This window comes from Marmota monax, unplaced genomic scaffold (genome assembly GCF_021218885.2).
Source record: "Marmota monax isolate L192 unplaced genomic scaffold, Marmota_monax_Labrador192_F-V1.1 WCK01_AAM20220418_F8-fsc00055, whole genome shotgun sequence".
Classification (NCBI taxonomy): domain Eukaryota; kingdom Metazoa; phylum Chordata; class Mammalia; order Rodentia; family Sciuridae; genus Marmota; species Marmota monax.
In genome coordinates, this window is record NW_026695205.1 from 9,348,770 (window position 1) to 9,374,482 (window position 25,713).

Sequence of the window (25,713 nt, forward strand, 5' to 3'; positions counted from 1 at the left end):
GAATGCTGAATTTGATAAACACTTTGGGGTTTGGGGCCTGTTTCTGTGTCAGTAGCAAAAATAATTTGCCTTAATATAACCCTAGTCCTCTCTTTGGTCACCTTGATTCAACACTTCATATTTAAAAATGGCTCCTTAGAAGAAAGAACTATGATCCGAAGAATCAGGGTAACAGGATGATAAGGCCAGAAGGTGGCTCATATTGCACCTTCAAGGGGAAATGCATGAAAAGCATTAAGTATCCTACTGAGATATGATACAGCATGTATTTTTCTCCATGTCCACACTAAGCCAGGTTGTTGGGTGTTTGGATAATGCAGCATATGAGTTAATCAAAATTTTTTATGAAGTAGATATAATGATGCAAACTTTTTAAAATAATCATAATGCTGAAAAAATCATACAATAAGAAACATAAAAGTAATCTTTCCATGACAATTCAGTTACTAGAAATCTCACAATACAATTACCAGATTGTAGATGTTCAACAATACATGATGAACAGAATTCCATAGACGATACAATGGTCACAAATTTTCTGGGACAGTTCTTCTGTGCCATTTCCAATTGAAGATAAAAATTCTTGCTCAGACCATATTTTCCTACTTACAGCAATTTTTCATTTACTATCATTTTAACCCAGAAAACTTAGTTCTGGAGCTTAGTACTAAAAGCTTTAACCTTGTATTTTTTTGGCACCAACTTGTGGAGGAGAAATACAAGATACTTTGTTTCCCAGATTGCAACATCCATTTCGCATCCTGCCTCCTCCGCTTTCTGGGCAGTGGCCCGCTGACAGTGCGTTACCACCAGCTGCCCGGGTGAGTGGACAGAGGAGAAACCCTGATTCACACTGCTTGCCAATTCCCAGGATATGAATACTTCCATCATCCAATTCCAAACTACCAATTGTTTAGCACCATCCCACAATTGTTGAAGAAAGTTGTTCTAGGATACTTGTTGAAGCTTGGTAAGGCAGGCTTCGCTCAGGACCACGGAGATAGGGCCAGGGCCAGCCCAACGGGTCTTGCAGCCGGAGAGAGAGAGAGACGGGGCCCAACTTGAACCCTGAATGGGCAGCAGGCATTATACCTGGGAGTCAGGGCAGGGGTTAGAGGATGGAAAATTACTAAGAGGAAAGGGCAGGGAGGGGGGCCCTCTGGTGAAACCTACCTAGACCTACAGGATCCAGGCTCAAGTCAGGCCAGGTGGTCAGAAGCCACCTGGGGCTGGTGGAAGATGAGGAACCTGGTCAGGTGCTGAGGAGGATCAGGTATCCAGGGCGGGGCTCTTGCTAAACAGCCTGTGCAGGCTTTCCTGAAACTTGATCCTACAAGGAAGCACACAGCCCTGGAGAGAGGCCACAGCACCATGGGGCTCCCTTTGGGGGCCTTTTAAGTCAGAAGATTAAATCTGAGTCTTGACTCTCTCCTTTAGAACTATGTGATTTGGGTAAATCATGTAAGTTCATTCAGGGTTTCCCCCCATTAAAAACTATTTTAAAATGATGAATGCTCCATGAGGTGATTGGCAAGAATTAAACAAATTTCCAATACTGGATAAGTCTTGAGCATTTTAATTGGTGATGATAAGTCAAAATAGGAGATGAGTCTGGAAGGCCTTCCTAGGGTCAGATCACTTTGTTCATACATTGAAATTATTTGTTGAGCTGGGTGCAGTGGCACACGCCTGTAATCTCAGCAATTTGGGAGGCTGAGGCAGAGAATCCCAAATTCAAAAATCCCAAGCAATTTAGCAAGGCCCTGAGCATCTTAGCAAGAGCTTGTCTTAAAATAAAAAATCAAAAGGGCTGGAGATGCAACTCAATGGCTGAGCGCCTGTGGGTTCAATCCCTGGAACCTAAATAAATCAATAAAACTATTTGTTGAGCACTAAGAATCAGGTGGCATGTCTCATCCTGCAGTTTGTGGCAGGAGACGGCAACAGTGTACGTACAGGCCATCACAGTGGAGTCCCTGTCACTCCACGGCAGGCCTGAGCAGCAGCCTATCCCACACCTTCTAGACAGGAACCAGGTTCTAACCACATTCCACTGCACATTGCAGTTAGAGAGGGGGCTGCTGTAAAGAGTAGCTGAGGAAAACTGGGCGCACTGGGGGGGCTCCTGGTTTGTTTGAGGGTCTCAAGACAAGCCCCATCCAGACCCGACATCCAAGTAGGGGCTCTGGGAGCCACACCCAGTTGCTTGTGCCTTCACCCAGGACAGATGGGTGCAGTTGGCCTGCAGTCCAGCCCCTGAGCCTCCTGCCGCCCACCCCTCCTCCCTCTGGCCTCTGGAACCACACTCCACCCTGGCTGCCAGCTCAGGGCCTGGCACTGCTCACACACCAGGGTGAGGAGAAAACCCCTCTGGCCAGCAAATTCCTCGTTCTTAGAATGGCTTCCACCCGTGGCGGACAGCAAGCAAGTCTCTTGGAAGGATTTTTCAGTGTCGCCGGCCGGAGGGATGACAGGTGGCTTGATGGATTGTATGCTGAATCTGACTTTTAGCCACTAAATATAGTCTGCGCACACACCCGAAGGGCTAAATTTAGCAGTGCTAGCATGGCAGAGAGGGCGGGGCTAAGGGACTCTCAGGGACAGGCTGGAAAGAGCTGAGTGATGCCCACAGCTGTGGCAGCCCGGGGTTAATCCACTGCTGCTGCCAGGGAAGGGGACACTGGCAGTTTCACCCCAGGTTGATTGGTAGATGGTTTGTGTAGAGTCATTTTTCTGTTTAAAAAGAAAAGCATCCACAGTGCTCAGGGAGGCGTCGGGTCCTTGTTCATCTGGGTTACAGCCGGTGCTGTCCTCCTCTGGGCTGAGAGCAGACCTCCTGGTGGTTACTTCTAATTCTGTCCCCTGCTGCCCCAGATCCTTTGTCTAGTTAGATGAGAGGCTCTAATTATTGAGATGGAAGTTCAGAGGAGAGTGGATCTCTAATGCTGCCAAACTGTATGCCCCAAGCGCCCTTTCCGGCTTGGACACCCTCTGCCGGGTGTCCTTTGGGAAAGTCACTTAGCTGCTCACCTTTGTCCAGGCTGGGGCGAGACTCCTGGGCCGCTCTCCCAGCAGTGTGTGAAGGCAGGCTTAGCACAGCACTTAGCTTCTCCTGGCAGAGAGCAAACTGTCAGTACGAGGTGGCATCCTTTCAAATCACACAGCTCCCCACCCCCACCCCAGGATGCCACTGTGGACAGAGAAGCCACAGGAGCATCCATTTGCCATTTAAATCCCCTTCGTGAGCCAGAAGCCCTGTTCCTCTCCTGGGGTAAGGCTAGACAGCTCATCTGCATTTTGATTGCTGTCTTTGGATAATGACAACTGGAAATAGGCTCTGCTCTCCCCAGCCCTCGCTTCCCATTAATTAGACTTAATTACGCAGCCCAAGAAGGAAGGAAGCTCCCCCTGGTCCCGGGATCCATCGCCCTGGATGGGCTTTCTCTGGCTTGTCCCTGGTTCTCCCAAACTCAGGAGGACTACAAGGAGCACTGCCACCACCCCATCGTAGGGGCGCGTCTGCCCTTCCTCCCTCGCCTTCCTTCCGCCTCTGACACTGGCTGGCCTCACCTCCAAAAACAGGGGAAAAAGGAAGAGTCTGGCCCACTGATGGCTTCGGTGTCCCCACCCCCATCAGTTTGGGAGCTGAAGGGCTCCCAGGCCATTCTTTGAGAAACACAGTATGGAGTTTCAGCCAAGGAGACTCAGCCGAGCTAATTCTCAGCATCTAAGTAATTGTCATCTCCAACGTAGTGGGATCGCTGCAGTTTCCTACTACTTCATGACGGAGCCTGAACATGTTAACAAGAACCTGCTCAGAAATGGAGTCAGGAAGAAGTAGGGGGAGAGAGCCGCCCTCCCCATCAGCCTCCGTGGGTCTAGATCTCCACTCCCTGTGGTTCCCACGATGCCCTGGAGGCCTGTGGCCTGGTTCTCTCTCAGGGCTACAATGCCTCTGGCCTAGCAGTCAGCAGGCCACAGACTCTCTCTAAGCAGCCAAATGCATTTTGCCATACCAACTACCGTTGTGGCCTCTACAAATGTCCTGCATGTTGAGGATGTGGTCTAGATCCCAGGAATTCAAAATGTTCAATAAGGTAACATCACAAAGGCGAATTCACCTCAATTTATGCAACCAACTGACTTTCCATGATATCCCCCACCTCTAACTCCAAAGGTGTCTTGTTTACTGACTTATCTTTAATAACGAGGGATTCTACTGGGGCCTTTCGGTGAAGGGTGGGTATTGGTTAGGAGACTCCTGGGATCATCTGATTCCACAGGGTGTGTACCTTTTATTATTCACCTGTTAGTTTCACAACTCTGAAGGAATAGAAGTTAAGTTTTAGAAAACTGATAGTAAAGCAAATGATTCTTGTCTATGGAAATGCCAATGAATTTTGTCTGATAAAGACCTGATTGATTTCCATCCAGTTTTAAAAAATTAACTCTAAACATTGTATTTCTTCACTATAAGGCACTGTACATGTGTGTATTCTTCAAAATTCTCCTTTGAACTCAATTTAGCATCTTAGTCATTTCCTAATTAATTAATAGGTTAAGTAAAACTTTTGACATTTATTCATATTATATTTGTATGTGAGTCACGATTTTACCTTGTGGAAAATTGTACTTTAGCATTAATTTGTGACTTAATATTGACAGGTATTATGTGAATAATCGTTCACTTTATAACAATTTTGGTTTCCAAATTTTTCTTAAAATCCAAGTGACAAAGAAGAAAAAAAATCATTTTTTGTAGATGAGAAAACTGATGGCTTGGGAAGTGACTTGCCCCATGTCACCGAGCACGCCGGCAGCCAGGCCTGTCCACCCTGGAGACAAGCCTTCCCCCCAGATGCAAAAGCGGGCTGCTATGGTGGAGTGGGAAGTCGAGATGCACCTGTAGCCTTTGCCCTCCCAAAACCCCATCAGAGGTGCAGTGACCAGACTGTCCACACCTGGGCCCTCCAAAGCAAGGAAAGGAGCCCACAGGCATTGGGACCCACGGAAACAAAGGAGCACAGGCTTTGATCCCTTGAGGTGTTGCTGCTTTCTTATCTGGGCCTTGTCCTGTTTCTTATCATTACCCTGTAAGCCCCAGAGGGCAGCAACCTGCCCAATTCCTCACGCAGAATAACCTTGAAGAAATATTACGAGATTGCACTGCCCACCCGGTGAGCAGGTGGGTGCCACACAGAGGTGCCCGCCCCGCTGAGACCCGAGGGTTCCCAACAGGAGGGCTCCAGCAGCGGGTCCCCCACAAGGAGAGCTGTTGTTGACTAGGTGCCGGGGAAGCAGCCACAGGCCACAGCTGAGGGAGGAGTCTGGCTGACAATATGAGGAAGAAAAAAATGTGGGGGATTAAATCAGTGGGTTGAGCAAACAGAAAGAGAAGAGAAGGTGTCCAGCTGAGTTTACAGGGGCCTGTCACTGCAATTCCTCCCCTTTCCAACGCAGCCCCAGGGCCTCCAGGCGTTTCCTCCGGGCGTCTCCTCAGCAACGCCCCCCAGTCAGGAATAAGCCCCAGGAAGGCAGCTTCCCCCATCCCCATCCCACCCGCAGCACTGAGGAACAGGGCTTCAGCCCGCCCCAGCTGGACACCTCCTGCCTCCCTGCCCTGCCCAGCTGGCTCCCTGGCCCACCCTGCCTCGCAGCCCAGCTGCAGCCCAGCCGCAGTGCTGTGAGCCGGGCGCCTCTCCAGCTCTGCTCTGCACCGTGGGCTGCAGCTTACGTAAGCCCCGCACACAGGCAGTGGATTCATCTCTGTCACCGAAAGCCCCAGAGACAGGGCAACGGTCACGTTGCTGGGCCGTCCTCCCCTCTGAGCTGTCAATAGTCAGCCAGCCACAGTGCCAGCACAGCAAGTGCCCTGGACAGGACAGAAAGGCCAGGTCTAACCATGGACAGGGAACTCTTCTTCCCAAGGAAACAGGGAACCGGAACAGAGGCATCTGAGTAAGTCTCTGGCCTCTCGGCTCCCACGGCCCTCAGCTACCTGCGCCACGGCCAGGTAAAGCCAGCCAAAGTCATCAGCCGTGTTGCCAAGAGAAACGAAGGGCAAGCTGGTTTGCACTGAGCTCCTCAATGACCTGGCAGACTGACTGCCCTTGTAGGTGGCTGCCCACCTTGGCATATTCTACCTCAGGACATGAGAATTCTCCCTGGGGCAACGGGCTACTTCCAACTTCCTGCTGGCGAGGATGAGTGGCACCAACATCCCCTCTCACCTTCAACCAGCCACAGCAGGTCACCCCTCCCAGGAGCCTTCTGGGTCTCATAGGGAAGCCAGGCCCTACCTCTGCCCTTCACTTTATGGAGATCCTCCTGTCCACAGAGCAAAGGGCCATCCAGCTCAGGCCACTCCTCCATCTATGTGGACGGAGGCCACGCCACGGCAGGAAGCAGGAGCTTCTTCCAGCAGCACAAGTCCCCTGCTGGGAGGGCGCAGAGCCCACCTCCTCTTGCCTAGCCCTATCCCAAGGGCTCACTATCTGACATTATCAGGTGAGGATCACCTCCCCAGGCAGGATCAACTTTGAAAACCTAGATCCAGACATAAGATTGGAGGCATAGGGGTTCAGGAAGGGCAGCCTAGGCAAACAGTGGGTATCCTCAACCACAGGCTTCCCTGGAGAAAGGGAGGACATGGGACTGTCCTGGGCAGACAGGACTAACTGGTCACCAAGGCAAGGCTAGGAAGATAGGAAGCGTACAGCAGGGTTTGTTTGATTGTTTGTTTGTTTGGTTGGTTGGTTTGGTTTTGAGACTCGAACTCTTAATTGAAAATAATTTTCCCCCCAAAGTACACAAGACAGGGTTTGCTCCGTGAGGAGTGGCAGTGAAGGAGACAGCTCTCCGTGAACACTCAAAACCTGACTAACAGAACAGGAGGGGGCACAAACAGGGCAGGGTTCCGGAGTAGGTGTCAAGAGATCCAGTGGGCAATCGTGTCCAGGACATTTAATCTCCAGCTGTGAGCTGTTTGTGCCAGTTGGAGTGGCAAGGCCATAAAGAGAACTCCACAGACAGGGTGGCATCCCCTCCCCCAACCCTGGCTGACCCCACCCCAGCCTGAAACAGGAGAGCAGCAGCCTCTTCTGCATGGCATTTTCTGGGCACGCAGAGCTCTTTGGAAGCCACCAGCTGCAACAGAATGGAAAGAGCCCTTTCCTGGCAGTCGACACCTGATTCTGTTTTCATTTCCGTCCCCTCTGACTGTACGACCTTAGTCCAGCCCTTGACCTTCTCTCAAGCATCAAGTGTGGAAAAAGGTTCCTACTGCTCTCCTCCCTCCTCACTGTGAGGGTCACTGAGGCACACCTGGCTTCCAGCCGCTCTTCCTGACTCAGCCCAACCGATGGTCCCCAGGGGTCTCGGTGCTGGCTTCTGGGGTGAACTCACAATCTGCCCCAGTGCTGGGAGTCGCTGGACCTGCTCTAGATAAACGCTTGATTTTCTGTGCATCTTCTTCTTGTGCATCTCTGTCCTCTTGAGCAGAGCACCTCGAACTCTGAAGTTAAACCTCTTTCCCGGCCTATTTTTATGGAATTCACACACCCTCAAGGAACTTCAGCCAGATGTTCAGATGCCCAGAGGAAAGGAGGGTGGAGGTCACTCAGAGGCAAAAGACCACAGCAACCACCAGGTGAAGGCCCTGAAGACCAACTGCCTTGGAAGAGTTTCCAGGCTTGAATCCCTGAAAGGATCAGCAGTCCTGAGCCAGGAGTCTAAGGACTTGGGTGCAAACACTGCCCCTGTAATTTACGAGGTTCCCTCTCTAAACTTCCGATGCATCATCATGGAATCAGGTGGGACAGGTGGGGTGGGGTGGATACAAGGAATAATAAATATTCTGCCTGCTCTGTGGGGCTCTAGGACTAAATGAGATATTATGGCAGACCTTTGTAAAGTATAAAATGTAATACCAGCCAAATGTGAAAATCAAAGGAAATGTTTTTTTCCTTGTGGCAAAATACATACAATAAAATCTGTAATTTTAGCCATTTTATCTGTCTAACTCAGTGAAATCAACTATATTCAAAACATTTTGCACCCATCACCACTATCTTTTTGCACAACTTTTGCACGCCCCCCAAACAGAAACTTGATCCATGAAGTAATAACAACTCCCTAATCCCTGTCCTCAGCTCCAGGTAACATCTAATCTTTCTGTTTCTAGGAATTTGCTTATTTCAGGTACTCCCATGTACGTGGGGCAGTGTGACACCCGTCCCCCTGTGCCTGGCTTGTGGACCCGGGCATGATGTTGTCAATGTCCGTCTGTTTTTCTGCTGCTGGACACTTGGGTGATTCCCACCTCCCCGCACCGTGAATAACGCTGCAGAAAAACATCGGCCTGCGAGCATCTGCTTGAATCTTGTTTTCGATTCTTTTCCAGAGTGGAGTAGCCGGGTGCATGATAATTCTATGTTTGGCTCTTTGAGGAGCAGTCACACTGTTCTCCACAGGGCTACCACTCTACCTCCCCACCAGCAATGGACAAGGGTGTGGGTCTCTGGGTTTTGTTCTCGAGAGCCTCCTAGAAGACGTGAAGGGGGACACAGACGTTTTAAAGACACACTGTAATCATCAAACAATGAATATGTGAATTCAGTGTCGGCTATACGCAAATTGCTTCATTTGGAAATGTTCCCTGAGTGAGGCACACTGCATGTCCAGGGGCTCAGGTGAGGAATGGCAAAGCTGAAAATAAAAATGAATATGAAATTAAATAAGCACCTTAGAACCAACCAACTGAGCAGTCGCAAGACCAATGCCCACGTAATTATAGATGGTGAGCAGGGACTCCAGACTCCTGGCTCTAATACCTCCCTGTTCTTTGCTCAAGTTGCTCATCTATAAAGCTCACATTGCAGTCTTTACTTGAAATCCATGAAACTACATTATCCTAGTTTTTTGCTGGTGGCCAGCATACACACACCAGGATGAAATCCTGCTCTGTCCACTGCCTTTGGCCCCTCATCATATCTTCAGCGCTCCCTGGACTGTGCAAATTCGGTTTGTTATTTAGATGATGGAGGTGATGCTCATTGTAACTGAGAGGCTTATTCTGAAGACCTATTTTCTTTCCTTCCTCTCTTTTGGTTTGTTTCTTCGCTTCCTGGTGTTTTAGCACATTTTCATTTTTCTCTTGTCAAGGAAAGAAAATGAAGCAGACTTCCAGCCTCCCAGCTCACCAGCTGCATTTAGTTGTTTATTCTCAGATCAACTAATGGCCAGACAGGGAGGCTGGCTGGGGGAAAATAATCAAAACATGAGGAGTTATAGCCCTGTGAAGTCCAAGATGAATTTGAAGTGTCTGGAAACTATAATCCACGTCGAATGGAAACAGGACTATAATTAAAAGAAAGAGAAAAATAGGCTATTATCCACAACACTGGGTTTAGTATTTAAAGAGGGGACACAGGCATTCCAAGAACTAAAGCCGTTGTGAGCTCCAGATCAGACAACAGCTGCACTGCCACATCTGGAGGACAGACCCCCCACTCCCTTTCTACCTGTTCTTCCCAGAAGACCTTTATCTTCAGCTGAAAATGACCACCAGAAACACAGACTGTGTTCCCACCTCTCCTCTCAGCTCAGCTTACCAGTACAGCTCCCTAACTGATATGGCTTCCCTTACCAACATGGTTACAAGTGCAACTTCTGGAAAGCATCTTTAGTAGAAAGATATGCACCCTTTCTTCCCTCTTGTTTGTTAGCTGGACAGTGAATGGAATATGAACAGATCCAGGGTTTCATGGATCTCATACTGGCCTCTGCTGGATTAATTCCTGATTTGCTGCTAGAAGGTGGGGTAGGGGTGGGTGGGCAGCGGGTAAGATCTGTCAGTTGAAGTCACTACCAATGTGAATTTTGGGTCATTCATTGTTAAATCTACCCTTCAGTCTCTGGAAGAATAACTTGCATTCAATCAACAGTTGCAATTATCACAATGACAGCTGTAAATGTTGGAGGTGTTGCCTTCCTCACATTTTGGGGAAGGTTTGGAGTCTCAAAGCTCATATAAGAAAGAGGATGGGGACATGAACATGGCACAAAAGCAGGCCCGCTGGGAAGAGACACACTCGACATATAATACATGCAACACACACATTATATAGAACTATCTCTCTCTCTCTCTCTCTCTCTCTCTCTCTCTCTCTCTCTCTCTCTCTCTCTCTCATACACACACACACACACACACACACACACACTGTTCTGGATAGATGGGTAAAATCCCATGCAGTGGAGAAGGCACTGAGGCAGGGTAAGTACAGACCCCTCGCTGGAGGGTGGAAGCAATTTGCCAATATGTATCACAATCTTAAAACTCTTTATTTCCTATTATAAACCAATTTCAGTTTTAGAGAAGTACTCTAAGGACAGAATGTGGGCAAAGAGTGGTGTCCAAAATGTTCTCTGTAGCATCGGGCGGCAGCAGGCCTCTGGACCTGAAGAGCCGGGCATCTGATTGGCAGGTAGCTGGAACCCTGTCGCAGGAGTTGGCTGTCACTAGGAGGCACTCCTGAGACGGCGGGCACCAGGGACAGAGATCAGGGGCGGTAGGCAAGGGGACCGCCTCGCGCCCAGACCTGTAGGTCAGTCTGTCGGCAGGGAGGGAGGGTCACCCACGGGGGCCACAGGGGCCGCTGCAGTGACCGGCGGGAAGCAAGGCTCAGTGGGGCTGCTCCTCGGGGAGATCTTGGCTGGGCCTAACACCGAGGGATGGAGACGACGACGGGATTGGCCCCCCGGGTCTTGGGCCTGGAGAGGACGGGAGGCAGCCGCGGCCGGGGTGGGTGTCGGCGCGGAGGTGGTGGGGAGCTGCTGCCCCCACGTGGCTGTGCAGAAGGCGAGCATTATCAGGGGCTGTGAACAGGACAGCAGGGACGCCTGAGATGGGGCGTCTGGTTAGATGTCTGCAGATGGGGACATGAGCCCATGAAAGCTGTGCCACAGGCCCGGAAATAACCTCCGTGTACAACGAGGGGGGACCAAGGGAATGATGATTGTCTCCCACCTGTGCGTCTGGTCCTATCTGTGCGCGCTCAGTCCTCCTGGTACCCACAGGGCTGAAAGCCGGAAACCGCATTTCTCAGATTGGCACAAATGTCCACTGGTTCTTGGTGGAGGTGGGCTGTGTGAAGTTTGCAAGGTACAAGAAAAAATGTGGACGTAGTTTCCGGTGGCGCTGTGGTGGGCATCAGCGCAGGCTGGGATTCTCCCCACACCCTCAGGCGCTGCAGGAAGCCAAGCGGCACATACAAAGGTCACACACCTTACACCCTGTATGAACCGTCTTCACGTGAAGACACCTGGAAGGGCCTTCTGTTTCTGTGACCCAAGTCAGACTGAGTCAGCACTCAAGAACCTGAGTTCTGCTTCCATCCAGACTTGGTCCAACCCCACATCAGCATTTAACTGTGGCGAAACCTTGGGCAAGTTCCCTCAAATCTTTCTCCGCGGTGTTTTTTTTTTTTCTGCAAAATGGGTTAATAATAGAGTCTATCTCATGGGGCTCTCCCATGGGTTAAATTACATGATATCACATACCATCATTATTGAATATTGCTCAATCAAATTAGTAAAATATTAGGAGTAAAAGGGGAGAGAACTTACATATACAGGATGATCTCAACTATGTGGAATGCACAAATGGGAATATACTGATATTTTCAGCATATTGATATGTAGCAAACATTTTTAGTATTTTTTTCCTCTAGATAATGAGTTTCCATATGATTTCATTTTCTTCTTTTTTATTTTTTGCATTTTTAATTTAATTGTCCATAATAAGTATGTAGGTATTACTTTACAAAAGAATAGCATGTAACATTATAAAACAGCCTGCAGGAAAAGTCACTTAAATACACATTCAACCTCAACATCATGCACAAGCATAAGGCCTTATGTGAAGAACATACCCAATGGATACTGTCCCCTTGGAGTCTGTTTCACCGTCTTTTTAAAATCCAACTTCTATGGAGGCTCAGGCTTAATAACCCATTCAGGAGCAGATTCAGAGGCATCTTGGGTTTTAGGTTAGACATCCTCTCCATTGGCTTTGACAGTCAGTTCTGCAAAACAGAGTAGCCATACTTGAGGGTTTACAACTCCTTTGCCTCAGCACAAGCATTTGCATGCCTCCTTTTTCTTCCCAAAGGGTCTGGGTTTAGAGAGTTATATGTATGTCTATCCCATCCAAGACCTCGCCATCCAACAGTGAGTCTGTGTACAGCCAACTGCATAACCTTGCTCCCTATTAACAGCCCAAGAACTGCATGCAATTTGGCTTTTTGTTGAGCTTTCTGGCTGGAGAGGTTGCATCTCACATCCAAGTCAGCAGAAACTGCCACACCTTCTGCTTTTTCCTTTCCAAACAAGGTCTCTCTGCAAGTCTTTCTTTCAAAAGTGAATCTTCCGTTCCACACAATGTTAACTTCTTGTATAACTCTGTTCATATCTAGGTGTATATAAGATCCCACCTGCTAAGGAATGCCAAGCACTCTGCTCAAAGGGAGCCTCAGAGTCTTGTTCTTCTCTGTCTCACCAGGGCCTTGTGCAGCTGCGATTTGTCAAAACACAACAAACCTTGACTGAACTGAGCTAGGGTTACTGAGTTACTAACAGAGATGATGGAGAGAATCCATTATTCGGGCTTATCCGTTAATCATTTTCACGGATGTTGTTTCCCAATCAACATCTTGAGAAGAAATATTTTGGTAGGAATTTTTGTTTATTTTAATTTCCTTTTTTGTGCCTTCATTGTACTTAGAATTGGGCCAGCATACAGCAGAGGTACCATCCATCAAATGAATCATCCAGCTGTGTGCTAGGAGAAATAAACAAAAGATCATTACAGGGACATTGGTTCAGGCTTTAATGAAAAAGGGAAAATAAAATATATGTGTGGCATGTTTGTATTTGTTTGCGTATAATCTTGACAACCTTACCACTCACCTTGATTCTTTGCCCGTTACCTGCACCTGTGTGGTTCACCTCTCTGCGTGAGCATGTGGACTCTTACTTTAAGAGGGCTAAGTGCTGATCTGAAGGTTAAGGCGATGGAGCTCATCCCTAAGATCCTGCAAGGACCCTTGAAAAGCTGAACAAGACAATCCTGCATAACTAGTGCTAGATGTGCACCATAATCTTGAAGGACAAAGAGGACAAACAGTCACAAAGGGAGGCCTAATGGCAGCTGTGAGGCATCAGCTGGGTCTGGGATGTGGAGATGAGCCAGAGGATTGCTTTTCTGGACAGAGACAGAGCTGTGGGCCCCTAACAGAGGTGTCAAGATCCCCAGTCGGGTGCAAAATCAGCAAGAAGTCCTCAGAGCTCAGAAGCAAAGGAAAAAGCCCTACAGACATGCTTCCGGGATGTCCTGAGTGACTTGTGCAGAAAGACAGATGCTCTTGTGGACCAAGGTCTGGATGGACCCTTGCTCTGGAGCAGAAACTTTATTCACATCTCCTGAACTTAGACTCCAGGCGGGAATGGAGGAGTCCGCGTTAACTGAGAATGGCTCGATCCTGGTGAAATCAACATTAGGGAGAGATCTGGAAAACAGAGAGAGCTGTCTCTTGTACATTTTTGTTGGTGGACTAAGGAATACCTGCTCTATGTGTGTCTGTGACCATCAAAACATGTCACAGTCACCCAGTGTGCATGCCGCTGGCTTGGAATGGAGCAGGGAGGTCAGCCTCCAGGGCCAGCCATGGCCTTGCTGTGCAGACGATGCATCTGAGTTTTACGTGCAAGACTAGGCGGGTGGGGTGGTGGGAGGCTTCACAGGACGGCAGAGCAACCAACGTCTGCCTGGAAGCTCCCCTCTGCCAGTGTGAACTTGGTACACCCTTTACCCAGTCCAGCCTGAGCTGCAGAATTGGGTAGTGAGTCTCAGGATGGCAGCCAGTAGCATCTGTCAGTTTGTTAAGCTACCATTTGCCTCAGCTCCTCCTGGACCAGATGAACAATTCTCCCTGAGGTGCTTAAGTTGACATTTCTGTTCCCAATCCAAACATAAAAGAGAAGATGTTAGCACAGCAAAATCAAAGAGACGCAGAGACCATGGCCCTTCCAGGAACCAGCATGCTTGATACCTTGGCATACAACCCACGGCCACTGGTACACAGCCACACATGCTCCACAATAAATATGTGCTCTTTGTTTTTGAGGAAAATTCAAATCAATGCATTTTTATTACATCAGACTTGTGTGCCTATATTTCTTGCTAAAATCAAGTTGGTTAGCTTTTCCTTCATGAAGGGATCCTGCCACCTGGAAAGAAGGCCTGCCAGTGGAACGAAGAGCAGATCTGACCTGCTCTCAGAAATGCCCCCTGAACACCAACCTGGGAAACAGGCAGCCTGTGTCGACACAGACCCCCTTTCTCAATTCTCTTGAAAAAGGAGTTGGAGAGCTCAGCTCAAATCACCCACAAACAATTTTGCAGACATCTTCTGGGGGGAGATAAAAAATATCTCCAACACCAGAATTATGGAGTGGCATTTATGATTTGGCCCTTTCCCCAACATCTCAGGGTCCTAAGGGAACCTACCAATCATAGCACCTGGCCACTACTCACTGAAGGGAGGCAAAGGGATCCCACTACATTGAGGCAGGACAAAAATTGGAAATGTCAGCTCACATCTTTTGTTTTATTGCTTTTCTTTTTCTTGTGATTATAAATAGGACTATAGACTGGGAGGGTCAGGCTCTGAAAGAGGTTGCTTCAAAAAAAATCAGAAATAGGAGATGATTTGTATTAGCTATAATTTTATTTTGTCTTTTTTTCTTTCAAACTAATCAGTAATAAGATCTTTAAGAAATCTCTAGTGGATTTTTTTAGAGTTAAAAAAAAAATCACAGCAGTCCCTGTTATCTAGTTTTGCTTACCACATTTTCAATTACACACAATCAGCCTGAAACAATTAAATAGAAAATTTCTGAAATAGACAATGTATAAATTTTAAATAGTGCACCATTCTGAGTAGCAAGTTGAAATCTCACAGCATTCCCCTATAACCTGCCTGGCATAGGAATCATCCCTTTGTCCAGTGTATCCTCACTGTATACACTACCCCCTCCTCTTGGTCACCAGGCAGCCATCTTGATTATCAGATCCACTATTGTGGTATTGCAGTGCTTGTTGATAAGATGCAGTACTACTGCAAGTTAGTCAGCCACTGGGCTTTTGGAGCAGTTCTCCCTGTGGATAATCTGGGCAGTGGGGAAGCTACTGTCCCAATTCTATTTCGAGGAAATCACACAGGCCTGAGGAGGAAGCAAATAGAAATATCAACAACTCCATGATCTGGTTGGTAGGATTATTGGTGAATTTCACCGGGTTTTGTTTTGTTTTTTGTTTTTTTGTTTTTTTACTTTGGTGTGTCCTCAAGGTTTAATTTCACAATTATAATTTTACCTTTGTGTCTTGGGGGAGGGAAAGACATTTGTCAGTGCCTGTGAGGAAAAGGTAATACTTTGAAACCACATGTTCTTTAATAATTGTGGCAGGATGCACAGAACATTCTAGGAGTGTGAAAATGAGAAGACTGAATGGCATCTAGGGTTTATCTCAGACTGAAGAGCTGGGGTCCAGCCCGGTCCAGTCCCCAGAGCCCAGATAGAGTGCTCCTCGGTTCCACACTCTCTCCAAAGGTGCTTCTGCTGGTTTGCAGATGTTTCACCAGCTGTGGGTTTGCATTTGGCACAGCCTGCCGTGCCGTGTGATGGCACAGAGGCAGAATGGCTGGGGCATCTGGAGGGGGCACCTGTGGAGGTGACAGCTCCCTCCACCAAGCCCCTGGGAATCCAGTGACCCTGAGGCAGGGCCAACAGGAGGACCTGGAGCAGGAGGGGAACACGGACACTGTCTATAAGGGGCACCAAGCTGCACGGGAGGCTGTTGAAGGACACTCCTGCTGTGGGGGGCATGGGGCCAAGGCTGTCACTGAAGTCAGGGGGTAGTGAGGACTGCAGAGCTGCAGGTCAGAGTCTGACAAGGAGGAGGGGACTCTGTTGAGCAGCACCCCCAGCAGGCCTCCGAGTGGGGCTGGGTCCTGGCCTCCGTGCTCTTCCTGACTCCTGATGCATGGGCTTGGCTTAGCACCGCGCCTGATGCAGGAGTCTATACCCTGAGCCCAGGAGGAAGGGCTGTGGGCTTCTCACGGGGCCCAGTGGCCCCCCTGTGCCCTCCTGGTTCCCGAGCTGTGCAAGGCGCTGTGCAAGGGCCCTGGAGGAGCTGCAGGGTGCTTAGGAGAGGGGTCAGAGCCAGCACCGGCCCATGGGACAGTGTTGGGACCACAAGGCGGTGCAGCTGGGACCTGGAGAGCATAGCAGCAGTGTATGCTGTCCTGGACACCTGGCCCTCTACCAGACACAACTTCACGCGGACAGCACCAAGTCCTCGGCCACAGCACAGAACAACACGAACCAACGTCTGTCCCCGTGTGTAACACCCAGGAAATGGCGTTTTAGGTCGCTCAGTGAACACTGTTGAAGACTGTGGGGGTGCTCACCTGTGAGCTGAGCAGCCCCCGGCTTGCCTCGGACAGTGCTCCTGCTGTCGATCTTGCCGATTACCATACCCACCCGTGGAAGTCTGTATTTTCAAATATTGGGCTGATGACCTCGACCTTAGACCTTTACCTCTGTGGCCAATGCAACGTCGTCACCACAATGTGGCACCCTGTCTATCACCCGTCTGTCACCTGGGCTCCCTCCACACGCCTGCCTCTGCATGTCCTACTTCTAGTACCCTGATCCAACAGCTCTTCAACCCCACTGTAACCCCAACACGGTGACCCTGCCACCCTGCACTACTGTCTCTCCCTCATGGTCCCTGGGATCCATCGTCACCAGTGCCCTCACTACAACAAAACGCCTTTGCTGCTCCCTCCCTCCCTCCTTCAGGCTAACCAGGTTCTCAAGTTGAACAGCTCAGATGTTTTTGTACATTTCTGTTTCTTGCTTTCTTCTCTCTTTCCAAACTGACAACACCTTTCTATCTTCTTTTCCACCCTCAGCTGATGACCTTGAGTAAAAGATCAGTCAGAAGCAAGCCTCCTCAAAACCTCCCAGCCCACAAAACCCCTCTGTGCGAATTCGGCCTTCTTCAGGTTTGCACTGGATCCATCGTCCACGCTCCTTCCACAGGCTCCTTTGGCTGGCTTGGAGAAGGGTCTGGAGAAACCCAAACACTCACACTGCTGAATGCTGACATAAGATGGTGCAGTCACTTTGGAAAACAGGTTTCCAGTTCCTTAAGAAGAGAACACGCCCGCACAGGGAGCCTCAGGTCTCCACCCAAGGAGAGTGAGGACGTCCCCACAGACTTGCAGGTGAGACTCACACGGCACTGTTCACCTCAGACGCAGAGCACGGCCATCTAATGTCCACCAGCTGGTGAAGAGCAAACGCGTCTGGAGAACTCAGCTGCGGTGCCACTCAGACACAGGAGTGCGCGACTGCTCTGCGCCATGATCTGGATGAACCTCAAAATGCAATGCCAACGGAAGGAGCAGGACTCGAGGTCTCCGCACGGCTGGAGCCCTCTGCGTGAAGTGTCCAGGGAAAGCCGGTCAGGGCTGGCGGGGGACTGGAGGCCAATGGGAGTGAGGGGCCTTCGGGGGTGACGGAAGGGACCTAAAATGACTGTGGTGATGCTTGTGCAACTCTAAATCTGCTGGAAACATGCTCTTTTTATTTTTAAATGGATAAATTTTTGTGATGTATAAATTATACCTCAGCAAAACTATTTAAAATATGGACAAAAATAAATAAATCCCAAATGTGATCATTTTTCAAAGCTTCTGCTGCCACCCACCCCAGTCACTCCCATTTCTTGCCTACGTTAGTTAGTAGTTTAAGTGGAATCTCTGTTGCCACTCCTAACCCCTTAGAACTGTGTTCTCCCCACAGTTAGCAGAAGGATCCTTTAAAGATGTAAAACAAATTACACCATGGCTCTGCCCAAACGTCTCTAACCCTTCCTCATTCTACTCCAAAGAAAACTCACAGCACGCTGTGGCCCCAAGGCCCCTGTGGGCTCCCTGGCCTTCTTGCCTCGCCCCTGGGATGTCTTCCAGTGAGGTGTCGGCACAGCCCGCTGGCTTCCTTCTGGCCCATGAGATTACCAGAGAAGACATCCTGACGCATCCCTCCCCACACGCCCCGTCCTATCCCATAACCTCCTGCACGTTTCTTGATGGTATCCACCACCTCCCGGTGCTGGGAGCCATTAGCCAAGTAGGTATGACAATTTCCTTGCCAGCGTACCCCATGTTGCAGTGACATTGAATGTAGGTGACCTTGCTCAAGGACCAAGGCGGATTAGGGTGTTCCCGGTTTAAGATAATCGGGTTTAGGGCGTTCCTGGTTTAGGTTCCAGGTTTAAGGTTTAAGATTATTCCTGCTGGGAATAGGGCGTATCCTGCTGCCTGAGTTCCCCTTGAGTTCTCACGGGATTCAGACAGTATATTTTGGAGATAGAAGCCCAGTGGAGGTGGATTTGGGCAGAGAACGTGGATTTCCCCAGAACGTGATTGTAGACGGCTAGTGTGAGTTCGGGAATAAAGAGTTGCTGTTTGAATCTACAAGCTGTGTGGTGGCTCGTGATTGTGTGCCCAGCCAGACTGCGGCATTTGTGCCCAGCCAGACTGCGGCATCCCGGCACAGTCTGGTCTGAGCGTGCGAGAGAGTGTGCGTTCCCACTGCTGCCCCTTCTAGAAAGGCAATCTTCTGGTATCTACTTTGCTCATCACTGAGCCATTTGGCTCCCTTATGCAAGGCAGGCCATGCTATTTACAGAGGAGGAAATGAAGCAATTTATTAATAGTCACAGAGCCAACGACTATCCAGGCTAGAACCTGAGGCCAGGGCCTCTCTGTCCCAAAGCTGTGAGTCACTTGATAGCTGAAGTCTACACTCATTCCATCAAGACAGCATCAAAGAAAAGTGGCTAAACAGGTCCACTCGACAGAGCTTTGTTATTCTGTTCATTTTAAATCAAAGGTAACGGTCTTAATGATTTTGAATCCCTTGATTCTTGGTATGTCAGCAAAATCTGTGTCGTGCAAACACAAGAGACGTTGCTGCCGCTGTCTTGCCTTCCCAGCACGGGCTCTAGCCATCAGAGAAGCCAGTCCCAAGACTCTGTAACCCGAAATAGACACAGCTCAGAAAAATTGAAAATTCCATGCACTTAGATAAATTCTTTTGGTGTGTGTACAACTTTCCTCCGCTGGCCCACCTGGCTTCTTGTCACTGCCCAGGAGGTGGAGAAACGCCTCCTTGGTTAGAAGGAACGAGAAGCCCAAACCTTTCATCTCTCATCTTTAATTTAGCATCAGGATCAGAAGGGTAGGAACATAAAAGATAGATGACATTCATTTGTCACCATCTCCCTCTTCCTCCAGAGCCTAAAGCACAGTGTCAGAGCCGCGTGTGTGATTTATTTGTGTGATCAGGAGATGACAACACTTTTAAAATGGTGTTTGTGTTCAAAATCTGTACACACAAAATGTAATCCAGAAAGGGTACAGGATGCTTATTTGCAAATTTTAATCTCAACTCAATGTCAAGAGGCTGGTTTTAGTTTCCTTTCTTCTATCTCTTCTTGTGTATTTTAGATATCTTCCCAACTTACTTATGGAGTGTGGACCCAGTTGTGACCCAAGACATTGTGAGCATATTGGTGCCAGAGATAAAGGAACAAAAGGGAACGGTGGCCCCCAGGGCCACGATGGTGTGAGGTACCTCTCCAAAACACATCCAGGAAGCCGGGCTAGCTGCTCTGGTGCTTCCCCAAGATTTTGCCAATTGCACAGAAAGACAAACCAGGCTACCCTCCGCCGTCTCTCCTGAGTTTCAGAAGGTGAGGGATGAGATGGATGGCACTAGGCTGAAACCGTCCCTGCACTGACTCCTGGGGAGGGAGCAATACCCTGCAGCCCACCACCCCCAGCCCAGGCTGGCTCAAACCAACACCAGGCTTAAAAGAAGAGTTGTGACGGACGGAATCGTGGCTGATGGGGGAAGCTGGTTCCATTCTTCAGGCTTGCTAGGGTAGCTGCCATAGAAGAGAGTCCTTTCTGTTCTTCATCTACAGCTGTCCTAACAAAACAGATTTAAGTTCCTTGCAGAAAACGCATACGGAATCCCTCAGGCTCCTTCTGGAGTCATCTCAACACTGCCTGGCAGAGGGGGCACGGCGTACCCGCCTTGACATGGCTCGTGGATGCTTTTCAATGAAGCGTAAGAGCAACTCCGTATTTCCACATAAAACAGTAAATCACGTTTTCTTAATAGCAGCTGCAGCTGGAACACATCGCCCCTGCACACTGTCCTAGGATTGTCCCAGTCTGTTCACAGGCCCTTGGTCTGGCTGTGCTGACTGAGGGTGACTTGCCTCCCCAGCATCACCCCTTGACTTCTGGGCCACACTCAGGTCCTCAGGGCTTCAAACCCTGTCTCTGTTTGCCAATGTCTCAGGAGAAAACAACGCCAGCGTTTCTGTAGTTCTGCTGGTAGTCAGCGGGACCTCCGCGTCCAGTTCTGAGAAAGCTGAGACCTGGCGGGAGGAAGGGATCACCGATCAGTGGACAAGGTTCCCAGTAAAGATCTGTGGGTGCCCTTTGTGGGTGACTCTTATCGAACCTTTTCTGATGATGAAGATCAGAAATGCTCAATGCAGAGTGCTCGAAGAACACCAAGGAGAGAAGGGGCCCAGGCCCGGGACTCAGCTGCCCTTGCCCTGGGCTCTGTGGTCTCAAGCAAGCGGCTGGCCTCTCCGTCTTCATTTGTAAACACTAGAACCCTCCCGCCTTCCTGCCTTTTGCTGTGACACTTTAGCAAATCAATGCAAGAAAAATGTCCTAAAAAAAGGGTTCTTATTTTCAGGGCATCAGGACAACGTGCCTGCAGGGTGTTCTGGGGGCTTTTGGTGTGTGTACAACTTTCCTCCGCTGGCCCACCTGCCTTCCTGTCACTGCCCAGGAGGTGGAGAAACGCCTCCGTGGCTAGAAGGAAAGAGGTGCCCGAACCTTTCATCTCTCACCTTTCCCTACAGCGCTATTTGTTATGTGAATTCCACAGGTAAGTGTGATCTAAATCCTATCAACTCTGTGAAATTGATTTTTCACAGTGAATGTGACCAGAAATCAGCTAGCCTCCCCACTTCTAGTCACCCTAAATCTTTCACTTTGAAGATAATCTGCTACCCCTCAGTGTGGTCAAGTTTAACTCTCCTGTGTTCTTAACGAATTCAGACTTAGATGCGATGAAAAAAGAGGATGAATTAAATGAATTCTTTTCCATATTTTGTATTATAAAGGGTTCATATGATCAGTTAGCAAGCAGGTGAACTTTCATGATCTGAACATGCATTTGTAACTAGTCTCAGACCAAGAAACAAACCCAGCTGCACCAAGCAATCCCTCTCTGATGACTTCCTTATTAAATATCACAAATCTACTGTACAGAATGTAAACTTTTAGAGTACACTGACATTTAATCATGCAAACACAAATTATAATCTAACATGCAAACCTGGTTTCTTGACAGATGTCAAAAGACAGTTGGTCTGAATGAGGTGTAGCTATTAAATTACTTTGTTGTTGTCAATCAAAATATTTAAATAATTCTGATTCCTCAAAGCCCAAGATAACTTCTTCCAAACAAACAGGCCACAAAGTTTGAGTTCTGTAATGTGCTAATAAGTCAGGGAATCCCAGTCAAGGGAGAAAACTAGCCACAGAAATGATGAGCGTACTGATGAGGTTCCACTAATAATCAATCTGCCTGTTGTATAAAACAACGAGTACTAGGGCTGATAGTCGGGCGGGAGGCGTGGCGTGGACCTAGGACCTCTCTTCCTCTGCACACGTTCCATGTGGACGTGCTCCATCCCAGCAGAGCCGCTGGCTCTCTCATAAAGCGCACAGAGGTGAAGCGAAGCTCTTCTCAAGCTGAGCTGCAGCAGCACACCGGGGAGGCCAAGGGGCAGGACGGGCCACAGGGTCGCTGTGCTCCTGGCTGTGGTCTGGGGCCTGCAGCCTCCAGGAAGAGTCGGGATGAGCACAGTGTGTTGTGACTTACTGTTGCCGCTGGTGTGGGCACAGGTGTGTGACGGTCACGGCGACTCTCCTGCCACTCCTTACTCCTCTAGGACACATGTGCAGTGTTTGCCTGGTGCCCTGCTCTCCGCCAGGCATTGCCGTGCAGCCCTGGGTAGAACAAACACGGGCCTGGCCAACACGGAGTTAGAGTCTGGTGGGAGGGGCAGCTTAACCAAACCGCCCTGGCCTTTCTACCTCGGCGACTTGTGCTCACATGGCTCCTACTATTTGCTACTATCTGCTTATCCTCCGTGGGCCAGACGACGCCCCTTCATCCGCGGCACAAACTCACACAGTGACCTGCACCTTCTCTGAGACCCAGGCACCACCAGCCCTACCCAAGTCACCAAATGACCTGAGTGCAGGTCACCACCAGCCTGCTTGATGTCCAGGACAAAGACCAGTGAGCAGGACCAGTGCCCTTCCCACTGAGCCAGGAAGCAACCCAGAGCTCAGCCAACCCAGCCAGGCAGCCACCCCCGGCCTCATGGAGCTGATTCTCTGAAAGAAATGTGCTGTCATCTCCGTCCTTCCATTTACCAGGCCATCTTCGGGGACCTCTGCCTTCTTTGTTGCTATGTCCTCATGGGTGGGCATCGTCACCTGTAACTACTGTCTGCCGACCAGCGTGGCAAGGGCTGTGCCTCGTGCTCCTCTGAGCAGCGCCGACTCAGCGACTGGTTAGTGGCGGCCCTGCAGGCCCCGTTGCCCGAGCGGCAGCCACACAGCAGACAAGACTAGCAATGAAAGGTCCCCAGGACCCACAGTTCAGGGCAGAGTCCCACGAGGGGCCTGAGAAAGCTCTAGAAAAGCCCTCACCCCTGACCTGTGGTGGGTGGTTTGCCAGAACTCTGCTCCCCAGCCCTCCCCGCGCCCACCCCTCCAGTCTTACGGAGTGGGGGCGCTCGGACCTGCACTGAGCAGATGACGGGGGCTCCTGGGGACAGGGCAGGAGGAGGGCCCTGCTAGAACTGGCCGAGATCACTGCCATCCACGGTCCTCCGGGCTGTTCTAGAAGGTGAGGCTTCTCCCCAGCGTCCCCTGCGGCACTTCTGCCTCAGGGAGGGCAGTCAGGGGCCTCGGAAGGAAGTGGCCGCACAGCCTTGGCAGCTGCCCACAGCGTGACCAGAAATCAACACACGTTGGTTGACGTCTCTCTGGGGGCGGGGGACAACTTCCTCCTACCTGAGATTCCTCTGAATTTCCTCCCCTGGCCTCCCACCCTCCACTGCCCAGCACAGGCTGGCTCCTCCCCAGGAGAGGAAGGCGAGTCTCGGGCCTCCCGGCCTCTCCCACCAGGCCCCACCTCTCAGCCCTGCCAGGCTCCGTGCCACCCAGCGCCCTTCCCTTCCACCTGGTCTCTTTCCTCTCCTGTCAGACCCCCCCTGCTCCTCTTTGCCTCCCACTGCCTGTGACAAAGCCCTTCTAAAATAGCACTGGTGACTCACCGGTGGAGACTCTGAGACTCCATTTATATGTACCCCCCTCCAAGGGGCATGAGGCGTCCACAGATCTCAGTCTTATTTTTACTCGTTCTTGCTGAAGGATCGTCTGTCAGAGGGGAATAAAAGTGTCGTGTGGCCTTTGTCTGAGTTACTCCCGTGAGGACTCGGCTGACAACCGGTTTTCCTCTCTTCAGGCCTCTTCCTTCCCACCTCCCTCTCCTTGGTCTGTTTCTACTTCTGCAGGATTAATTAGTAACTGCAGCAGAAATGAAACCAAAATCTTCCCAGTCCGTTGTGATTTGTTTTTAGTCGACGGAGCTAGAAAACAGGGGGGGCCTTCATTCCTGCCCCTGGTTCATTCCCACACCCAGGGAGGAGCCCGCCACGCCACACTGCCCAGGCCTCTTGCTCTCACCTCAGGACTCCTCTCCTCCAACCTGCACCCATGCAGTGGTCACCTAGCTAGTCCCACTGCCCTTGACCATCTCCTACACCCTCCAAGTTGCTGTTCTAAGCCTCAGCTCTGACGGTGTCGTTCCCTGGGCCCCTTGGTTTAAGTCTTCCTGAGTCCTGTCTCTGGGCCTTCCCAATCCAACTTCCAGCTACTCCATGACCCCTGGGCCCCTAACCCCCATGCCGACTTCCCCGGAGTGGATTCAAATGCCCTCTCGTCTACGGTCTGTACCTTTTTGTCTTCACTGCTGAGGGAGAGATGCATAGGAGATGGTGTCTATTCACTGGACTGGAAGCCTGTGCTGTCCAGTCCCCGTATTGGGCACCAGGGGCACCAACCTCACAGTCCCCACCTTGACCACCAAGTAAGACAGAAAATAAAGATGAATAAAAATAGTGTTTCAGGACTACTGACCAGGACAGAAGCAACCCCCGGGTCTGAGCAGGCGCAGCAGAGGGGCCTCACCTGGACAGAGGACATCAGACAGGTCTCCGGCAGGAGGGGAGCCCCGAGCTGGGCGTTGGGAGCATGTGAGTGGGAAGGGATTTGAGGACCGTCTTCGCGACGATGGGACTGCGCTCCGCCAGGGTTCAGACGGTGGGTAAAACAGAACACTTGGCTTGTGGGCCTGAGTCTGCGCTGGAAGCTCATTGCTCCTCGGTCCTACCTCCACTTCCTCGGGGTGGTTGGTGCCAAGTTTGTTCCCACAGATTTGATCTTAGCCAATAAAAATAATTTGTGATGAATTTCATAATCGTAATTGTCCTCCCCCAACCCTGGCTGCCCGCAGCCCAGGAATGGACAGAGGAGCAGGGCACGTGCAGCTGAGCCCCACCAGAGCTAGGACAGGTGGACCTGCCCCTGTGCCCCCGCCTGTGCAGGAAAGGAAAAGGCTGCCCCCTGCTGGGTGGCGGTCGCAGGTCCCCCAGCCCAGAGCCCCCTCCCTGCAGGCTTCCTGCTGTGGCTGGTTCTCGGCCCTCAGCGTCCACCCAGCAGCCCCGTCACGTCCCATAGGCTTTAAAACCAAGCGGCAGTCCTCGGTCTGGCAGATGTGGACCCTCGTGACCGCTCCTCTGCCCCTCAGCCCGGCCCTCTGCCCCACTTCGCTGGCTGACCTCGCCGGGCCCTCAGTCCTGAAGAGATACTGCATGTCCTCCATGCACGGGGTCCCCTCGTGGCAGGCTCGCATGCTGCCCATGCCTCGACAGAATGAGTTTTCAGGCAGAACTGACCCCCGGGCCTCAGGATAAGGTCTAGACAGAGGAGCTCCTGGTGTCCCCAGCTCTACATCCTGTCACCTCACACGCTGCACCACATGTCCTCCCTGCTTGCTCCGTTTCCTCCTGTGTTGGCTCCTGAAGGCAAGGACCCAACGCCAGGGTCAGCCTTCACTTCTGCGCCCACCACCCCCAGGCTCCTGGCCTGTAGGGCCACAGCAAGGGCCTGTACTGAGCACATGAGAGGAGGCTGTCTCCTGGGGAAAAGTCCAGAGGGAGGCACTGCCAGAACCCCAGGGGACCTGGCTGCACTCACCCCTGTGTCTGCGGTCAGGCACCCACCGCAGAGCCTCCGCCCACGCCTACTGAATGACTAGGTGAGAGGGAAGACAGGAGAGGCCCTGGCAGCCACCAGACAGCCTCTCCAGGTGTCTGCACCTGAGGCTGACCTTGAGGAAGGCAGCAGGGCA

General features: G+C 50.5%; 1 long non-coding RNA gene across 5 annotated transcripts; it reads right to left on the minus strand.

Annotated features, from left to right (window-relative positions):
• Positions 1-10,320: 10,320 nt before the first annotated feature.
• LOC124083471 (uncharacterized) lies at positions 10,321-23,860 on the minus strand. Of its 5 annotated transcripts, none has more exons than XR_009225469.1 (5): positions 23,576-23,860; positions 16,530-20,581; positions 12,635-12,838; positions 11,027-12,083; positions 10,321-10,875 (listed from the first exon to the last, which is right to left on the minus strand). It is a non-coding gene; the product is annotated as an uncharacterized LOC124083471 (long non-coding RNA). The 5 variants fall into 5 exon arrangements; XR_009225470.1 differs by having other exon boundaries at positions 10,321-10,899; XR_009225468.1 differs by having other exon boundaries at positions 10,321-11,143; positions 11,931-12,083; positions 23,576-23,858.
• Positions 23,861-25,713: the final 1,853 nt, after the last annotated feature.